We start from the raw sequence: 9820 nt of genomic DNA, 5'->3' as shown, positions 1-9820 counted from the left end.
AGCTGGAAACCATCATTCTCAGCAAACTATCGCAAGAACAGAAAACCAAACACCGCATGTTCTCACTCATAGGTGGGAACTGAACAATGAGAACACTTGGACACAGGAAGGGGAACATCACACACCGGGGCCTATTATGGGGAGGGGGTACGGGGGAGGGATGGCCTTGGGAGTTATACTTGATGTAAATGATGAGTTGATGGGTGCTAACGAGTTGATGGGTGCAGCACACCAACATGGCACATGTAACAAACCTGCACGTTGTGCACATGTACCCTAGAACTTAAAATATATTAAAAAAAAAAAAAAGAAAAATTAGAATTTGGTACAAACTGTAGAAAATAATAAAAATTGAAAAAACATTAGGCAAGACTGGAATCTAAGAACAAGTATACTATAGTTCTTGAAATATAATTTTTTCTCTCCAGTTTCTCATTTTTACTAAAGACAAATCATGGTAGGACTGATTTGCTTTATTTTTATTTATTTATTTATTTATTTATTTATTTATTTATTTATTTAATTTTCTGAGATGGAGTCCTGTTCTTGTTGCCAGGATGGAGTACAGTGGTATGATCTCAGCTCACTGCAACGTCTGCCTCTCGGGTTCAAGCAATTATCCTGCCTCAGCCTCCCAAGTAGCTGGGATTACAGGCACATGCCACCAAGCCTGGCTAATTTTTGTATTTTTAGTAGAGATGGGGTTTCATCATCTTGGCCAGGCTGGTCTCGAACTCCTGAACTCATGATGCATCCACCTCAGCCTTCCAAAGTGTTGGGATTACAGGTGTGAGCCAGAACACCCACCCTGACTTGCTTTATTATACCTGGCCTGATTATTTGTTTACAGTGCAAAAAGAATAGTTTTTTTTTTTTTTTCCACAGGCTTTTAAATTGGCTTTGATGGAAATTTATTCCATAGAAGAAATCTCAGGGAAGACTTTTTTAAAGTCAAGCCCAGTCATGGATTTGTACCATCAAATACCTATGAGTTGGGTGAATTCTTTTCCTCTTGAGGTTCCAAGATAAACCTGGGGCTCCTGAACCTGTCAGAAAGTGACGTTCTTTACTCACCATAGGTCAGGAACCCTGTACAGGGACTGTGTAGACAAAGGTATGAGGTCAGTTTTCCCAAGGGGCTTGTATTGATTCCATAAGTCAAGTTTGATTCCTTAAAGCAAAGCACACCATCCCTGTAAAGAGCCTTGTTAAAATAACTAGTTTCTCCAATTGTGTCCTGTTACAAATGAAAACAGATTCTTATTGCATCTACACAAATAACTATATTGTTATAAGTTAAGAATACTCACAAATAGTTTCCAAATTCTGTAGAAATCAGGTACCAAGAGAGAAATATGCTCCAAATTTTATTCATAGGAGTATACTTGCTCAATTGCTAAAAGCTGTAAATAGCTTAAACTTTTTCTTGGCTTTGAAAAACAAAAGGATCAGCACTATTTTAAGCAAAAAGTTAGACAGATTACTTCAGACTTCTGTTAGTTTAGTCCATGCAGTTAATTCCTGTTCTGCTTGATATTCATGAATATTTCATCTCTCCATGAGTCCTGGAAGTTTTTCATCTATTCTGATGTCACAATCTCCAAAGTTATCAGAAACCTGCATTCAAGAGCACCTGTTAGAGTTTTATAAAACCACCTTCTAAAGAGAAACAAAAAAGACAATAATTGTGCGTGGATGACAAAAAGATTTAGGGCAGCCATAGTCAAAGACACAATTGACAAGGAAATTTGTTACCTCTGTTGCACACAATAATTTGACATAACAATTATATTTATTACTGATAATATACACTAAGTCATATCAGAATTATAGAAGTTTTCTATAATTTTAGAATACATACCAATAACATTTTTATACAAATATAGCCCAAAGAAAACCAAACACCATTTCTTATTTGACAGTGTTTCCTTTATAATTTTTATACCAAATAACCAAATATTTCATTTTTTGACTTTAGGGAACCTATTAATAATATCTTAAAGGATTAATTAGTTCAAAAAAATACATAAATTTTTTTTGAGACAGAGTCTCACTCTGTCACCCAGGCTGGAGTGCAGTGGCATGATCTCAGCTCACTGCAACCTCCATCTCCTGGGTTCAAGTAATTCACCTGCCTCAGCCTCCCCAGTGGTTGTGATTACAGGCATGTGCCACCATGCCCAGCTAATTTTTGTATTTTTTGGTAGAGACAGAGTTTCACCATGTTGGCCAGGCTGGTCTCAAACTCTTGACCTCAAATGATCCTCCCTCCTTGGCCTCCCAAAATGCTTGAATTATGGGTGTGAGCCACCATGCCCAGCCAAAAAAAGACATAATTTATAATTTGATTTTGGAAAGTCTGTCAAATATCAAAGGTTTAAAACACTTGATATCACAAAATAGGATTATAGGTTATTATAAAATAAGTCATTCATTTAACCAGAGTGATAACTCAAGGGTTTAAAAAAAAAAGTGGGCCAGGCACGGTGGCTCAAGCCTGTAATCCCAGCACTTTGGGAGGCCGAGATGGGCGGATCACGAGGTCAGGAGATCGAGACCATCCTGGCCTACATGGTGAAACCCCATCTCTACTAAAAAATACAAAAAACTAGCCAGGCGAGGTGGTGGGCACCTGTAGTCCCAGCTACTCGGGAGGCTGAGGCAAGAGAATGGCATAAACCCGGGAGGCGGAGCTTGCAGTGAGCTGAGATCCATCCGGTCACTGCACTCCAATCTAGGCGACAGAGCGAGACTCCATCTCAAAAAGAAAAAAAAAAAGTGAAAACCTTCATTCTTTGAGAGAGGACACTTAATTTTCTAAACAATTAGCTCTAATAAAAACAGCATGAAGCCAATTAAATTTGTTTTTCAAAATTTTATAAACAATCTATAAAATTTTAACATTGATCATAAAATTTAACTTCCATAAGCCTTTTATAACCTTCATAACCTTTATTAAGGAGTTGGTTAATGCCTCAACTAAGTCTTGTTAATTTGACACAGGGGCCCATATGCTGGTCTTGAATAAGTGTGTCTTTGACATTAATGTTTAATTTAGAGAGAAATTGAACTTATTTTATCTCTTAAAATTGGCCCTTACAATCTCACATGCCCACCTCTTCCACAATAGTCCCTGGACTTTGAGGAGTTGAATGGCTTTAATTTCTGACCCTGTGTCTCAGGAATCCAGTTTATTTTGATTGGCATATTCTGATGCCAATCAAGGGAGCCTGAAGATGAGGCTTTAATTGCTGTTGGTGTTTTAAGATTTAGCAGGACTTGGTGTCCTTTTTAGACCCAGGAGTCAAAGCCTTGTAACTTAATGTCACAAGTACTTTAAAAGCACATACAGAAAGATACATGGATGTAATAACCTTACTTTAAAAAATTTTTTTAATCTCAGTTTTTTTCCTAAGCAAACCAAAACTTAATAATAATGTCATAGGAATTATTTTTATAAAACCTAAAATCTGTTAGGCCAGTTACCAAAAGGCAAAAGAAAAGACCTTCTGCAGTGTACAGAACACTATGTTGGAAGAAAACATTTCCTTTAGATCTTTAAGAAAATATTGTCAGCATCAGGCCACAGCAAACAGAACTTGAGGAAACAAAAACTTATATGAGTTGAAATACAGCATTATTATTTCACTCCTTTTAAAAGGGGAGAGAAAACCAAAAATGGCAAGATGCAATAAAGGTTTAACTTTAGGTTAAGATATAAATAAAATCTCTTCTAATTTATTAAGAGTAAATCAATACCTTAAGGAACTTTTATTTTTCTAATCAATTCTTTACTATATAACTGTTTTTGGTTTTTTTTACATCAAACCCAGTCTCTGGAAAGACCATTATAATTTCCCTTTAACTACAGACAACTTGATCATACAAAAGTTTTTGGATTTTTTAAATAAATTCTTTCATTGTGACTTACCCAGACCATTCATGACATGTTGGACTTTCCGGTTTGTCCTGAATATCCCTCTTTCTTAAACAATCAGTCATTTTATTCTAGGTCTAAATTTACCATGTAGGATTCTTTCTCATATAAAATTATTTTTCTTTAATCTTTCTTACCAAAATATACCTCTTCATTTTTATAAGTTTCTTTACATCTCTCTTATTTCCTGGTTCCTTCTACCTTATTTTATACATAACCTTGAAGCTTTGAATTAGAAAAAAATTGTCCACTTTTTTTAAAAGGACACTTTTTTTTATAAAGAATGTTTTCCTACAATATATTTTTATTGGAAAATGCCTAAATAATGGAATAGTTTAGTATAACTTTAGATTCTAAATTATGACAAGTTTGTCTACAAGTGTTTATCCCATTACATCTATCTATTTTCTTTTATTCATTTACCTACATTATTTATGAAAACTGTGATAGTCATCATTTAAAGTCATGAAACTCACCTTTGCAAAATTCTGAGACAGTGAAAAAGACATGACCTAACTGACTCCATCTTGTTTCTAACCTCCAAACTGTCCTCGTTCATTCCTGAACTTTAGAAGGAATTTAATTTATAGTTTAACTTTGAAACAAAGACAGTAATAGTCCTTTCCCCCAAACAAATTTCCTTGCTGCCTGTGGATTAGACTGCCTAATGCCACAATATTAGAAGTTATGGTAATTTTACTAAATAATTCAAGATATGGCTATTTTCATTAAACCAATAGCAATGTCTTATGTATTAAAGGTTATGAAAGCAATCTTGGGCTGGGTTTATAGATTTGTAACCCCTATGCCAAATTTTGACACCTTACAGTATTTGGCAGCGATAAGTATGAAATTGCTTGATTAATAAATGCAAACAAAAATGTATGCTGGCAATTCTTAAGACATTTCTAATATTACTTTATCAATAATTTTAAAGCTAGCTTATTTATTAAAGATTTTACAGCTGGGTGTGGTGGCTCATGCCTGTAATCCCAGCACTTTGGGAGGCCTAGGTGGGCAGATCATGAGGTTAGGAGATCAAGAACAGCTTAGCTAACATGGTGAAACCCCGTCTCTATTAAAACTATGAAAAATTAACTGGGTGTGGTAGTGCGCACCTGTAATCCCAGATACTCAGAAGCTGAGGCAGGTGAATCACTGGAACCCGGGAAGCAGAGGTTGCAGTGAGCTGGTATCATGCCACTGCACTCCAGCCTGGGCAACAGAGCCAGACTCCATCTCAAAAAAAAAAAAGATTTTACTTAAGTCATGTAAACTTGAAAAAGCATTGGACAGTCACACACAGTGGCTCATGCTGTAGTCCCAGCACTTTGGGAGGCCGAGGTGGGCAGATCACCTGAGGTCAGGGGTTCAAGACCACCCTGACCAACATGACAAAACCCAATCTCTACTAAAATACAAAAATTAGCTAGGTGTGGTGGTGTATGCCTGTAATGCCAGCTACATGGGGGGCTGAGGCAGGAGAATTGCTTGAACCCAAGAGACAGAGGTTGCATTGAGCCAAGATCATGCCATTGCACTCTAGCCCGGGTGACAGGAGTGAAACTCCATCTCAAAAAAAAAAAAAAAAAAAGAAAAAGAAAAAGCATTCTACTAGTCTTTCCTTTTTGTGATAAAGTAATTGATTTAAGTGCTTCTGTTTTTCTTTAAGCCAATTAATTAGAGCTCTTTTATATATTTTCAGTAGTGAAACATTGTGTACTCAACACATAAATACATAGACATAGTAGGCATGTCGATAGAAGTACATCTTATAGATTCATAAAGACCTTTTTTTTTCTATCTTAGACTTTCAGATTTTTGATAACCTGTTTCACAACACTAGGCAGTTGTCAGCTAAATAGCCATAAATTTCAATATTAAATGAAACAATGCAGGTGAAAATCAAATAGCAAAATTTACATCCTAAGGTATAGAGAGAAAAAGTCTGGTGGTGCTTGTTAGGCAGGGATCTAGACCCGACATGGCGGTGCCACCCGGCATAGCAGGCCCTTTGTTCGAGACTTCCCTTCCTCTTTGAATACAGCCGCAGACTTGCATACGTCAGAGGTTCCGGCTGGGCAACCACACTTCCCCATGACCTGCAGTTCACCTGCATTCCAGAAGTTGGTAAACAGCAGTTTCGGTTAACAGTTTCCAAAGACCCCTTCCTCATGACCCTTACTTGACTCCTGCCCTAGTAGTTTCAAGACCCCCAGGCCCTGTTTGTACAACCAGCTTCCCTACCTCTCAGGCTATAAAAAGCCCCTACCCTCCTCCCTCAGCGCAACTTCCTCGGCCCACACCTTTGGACCGAGGAACCTCACCCGCAAGTCCTAATAAAGGCTATTCTCACTGCCATTTGCCTTGTGTCTTCGTTCCCGGTTCGGCTCCAGCCTCAGTTTACCTTTACAATGCTACAGGGAGATTGACAATGCATGCCAAATCAAACATAAAATTACAGAAATCTATCATAGGATTGTATAAGGAGACCTACTTTATTTAAATAGGGATTATTTATTGTTTAACTGGATCTCTAAGCTCTGGGCAGAGCCCACACTGAATCCTGGGTCTCCAACAAGATAATTATTTTAAGGTTAGACCACATGATGCTTTTACAGTGCACTTTAAAAACAAAGGCATTTCTAAGTGTCTAAACTACGCTCTTACTTAGAAACCCCAGAGTAGCCTTGGTTGCAATAGCTATTAATGAAAAAAACAGAATTCAGTCAACTAAGAAGAAAAAAAAAAAAGTTTACTTAAAAAAAAAAAAAAAAAAAAAAAAAAAAAAAAAAAAAACACTTTTAGGGCAAACGTGCACACATGCACACATACACCCACACACATCTTGGATGTTAGCTTTTTGATTAAGCTGACTTTTAACCATTGAGTTCCTTTTTAAAAAAAAATCTTTTAAAATCTCATTACTATTGTCAGTGAAAAGAGTTGAACTCTAAAATATTTGAAGAGATTTATTCTGAGCCAAATATGAGTGATTATGGCCCATGACACAGCCCACAGGAGGTCCTGAGAACATGTGCCCAAGGTGGTCAGGGCGCAGCTTGGTTTTACACATTTTAGAGAAGCATGAGACATCAATTAAATACATTTAAGAAATACATTGGTTTGGTCCAGAAAGGTGGGACAACTCAAAACTAGGTGGGTGTGGGGGGGCTTACAGGCTGTAGGCCAATTTAAACATTTTCTGGTTGATAATTGGTTGAGTTTGCCTAAAGACATGGGATTCATAGAAAGGGAATGTTTGGATTAAGATAAAGATTGCGGAGACCAAAGTTCTTTTGAAGTCTTAATAGTGGCGGCCCTTAGAGACAATAGATGACAAATGTTTCCTATTCAGATCTTAGTTAATCGCTTTAGGATCTGGAGGATCTGGAAGAAAAAGATCTAGCTATGTTAACAGAGATTCTTTAAAGATGCAAATTCTCCCCTACAAAGAACCGCTTTGCAGGGCCATTTCAAGATATGGCAAAGAAACGTGTTTTAGGGTAAAATAATTTTGCTTTTCTTCCTTGTCTCAAAATGTTACGTCAGAGTCAGGTTGGAAAATAAATCACGATATATAGGCTTAAATAAAACCCTTATGATGAGAATTTATGATTTGTAGGACATGACTCCGCAGACACTTTAAACAGGAATTTGGGCAAGATAAAAAAATCAGTTTAGTCCTCACTATATTTCAGCTAGGACAAATTGCTGCTATTTCAGAAGTACCAAGTATCAAACCAGAACGGGCTTGATTTAGGAACCAAACCCAGGGCTGTTTTGGTAGGAAACAAAGAAAAAAGGCACAACCTTAGCTATCAGGTGGGACCTTAGCAGTGTGGGAGGACAGCCATTGCTTTCAGTTTGGCCTGGCTAACAAAAAGGTGGCTTTATGTAAATAAAGTCCCTTTAGTAGTCAAAATCAAAAATCTTTCCTCTTTTTTTTTTCCTTTTTCCTCCCCTCCACACCACCTTTTTTTTTTTTTTTTTTAGAATTTAGTGACTTCTCAGGCCTTCTTCCCCACAATTTGGAACTTTCCTTTGGATTTGATCAAGTTGGATAGAGTTGATCAAACCCAATGGGAAAAAGACCAAAACAACAATAAAAAACAGAAATAAACAACAACAAAAAAAAAACAATTAAGCAAAACAAACAATGGCACAATTTATATGATCACTGAGTGCTCTAATGGTAACGAGAAATTAAGACCAGTTGGTTGTTAATCTTAACTTTAACCAAGACAAACCCCAATTCAGTTACTTACCTAGGGACAAGTCTCAGGCTATAGACTGCTCTCTACCATTCAAGAAGCAGGAAAACAACAACAACAACAACAACAAAATAAAAAATAAAATACAAAAAAAAAAAAACTACTCCTCTTCCCTGTTGGAAGTGAGCCAAACTCCATAAAGGAGTCACCTGCCTTCCAATGTCATAGAAACAGGAAAGGTGTCTTTCTTGATGGAAGCAAGTAAAACTCCAAAAAAGAGGAGTTGTACAGCAAAATAAAATTTAGATCTTGACCAAATTCGGGGAAATCTCTGGAGGGGATGCTCTCAGACTTCAGCAAATTGTCCTATTGGTTTGAGTCATAAAATTAGCTCATGCTGGTACCAAGCCCTGATAGGAGATTTGTCAAAGGTCAGGGACATCTCCACTCAGAATCCCTCTGTGGTTACCAAAATTTGAACCCCAAAAATTCGAGACAGGTCTCAGTTAATTTACAGTTTATTTTGCCAACGTTGAGGATGCAACCCCATGACACAGCCTCAGAAGGTCCTGATGACATGTGCCCAAGGTGATCAGAGCACAGTTGGGTTTTATACATTCTAGGGACATATGAGACATCAATCAACACATGCAAGATGAACATTGGTTCTGTCTGGAAAGGCAGGACAACTCAAAGCAAAGGCAGGAATACTGGAACCAGGGATGGGGCTTTCCAGGTCATAAGTAGATAAGAGACAAATGGTTGCATTTTTTTCAGTTTCTGACTAAGGCTAGTTGAGTTGCCTTCTAAAGGAGGCAATCAGATATGCATTTATGTCAGTGAGCAGAGGTGTGAGTTTGAACAGAATGGGAGGCAGGTTGGCCCTAAGCTGTTCCAAGCTTCACTTTTCCCTTTAGCTTAGTGATTTGGGGGCTCCAAGATTTATTTTCCTTTCACATCCCAATAACCCAGCAATAATTAAGGGAAAGGCAAGATGGAGGATGAATTAGCTCAGCTTACTGTTAAAATTTTCTCAGTGATACAATTTTTGCAAAGGTGGTTTCTATTCCCCAGCTACCACCCCTCTTGCCTAGTCATGTTATTCTTAGCCACAGAAACCTCAGACCTCCCAACAATGTAGCAACTCAGGGGTTAACCTTGACACAGCAGGAACCCTCCCAGACCTCCCCAAGCTCTAAAGACCTGTGGCCTTGTCCCTTGAGGCCCTAAGGCTCTACTGATCATTATTTATTTTGACCATCACCCCCGGGTCTAAGTGTCCTAGCACAAAGACCGATAAAACAGAAGTTGGCATTTTAGAGGGTCTCATTTATTATCGCATTCTAATTTTTGAGTCAGAAGAGGAATTTTCCTAGAATCAAAGAATAGGTAAGTTGGAGATTTTTCTAATGTTCTTCTTTTAGTTAAACAAACAACATGCTTTTGGGAGGGAATAAATATCTTCCAAATTTATGTCATTAAAGACAGTATGTGGTACTATAACGGTAATCTCCAAAGTCATCTAGAAATTGTCAATGAAGGAAAATATACATTTTAAATTTCTGCTAGGCAACATTTAAACTGGAAAAACAGTGGTCTTAAATAAGTTTAAATATTTTTTTCTGAATGTTTTTCTCTTTATTTTCAGAATTGAAAAGCAAGAACTACA

Source organism: Mandrillus leucophaeus, unplaced genomic scaffold (genome assembly GCF_000951045.1).
Source record: "Mandrillus leucophaeus isolate KB7577 unplaced genomic scaffold, Mleu.le_1.0 Scaffold1337, whole genome shotgun sequence".
Lineage (NCBI taxonomy): Eukaryota > Metazoa > Chordata > Mammalia > Primates > Cercopithecidae > Mandrillus > Mandrillus leucophaeus.
The sequence above is the reverse complement of the archived record's forward strand: the minus strand, read 5'-3'. Positions refer to the sequence as shown.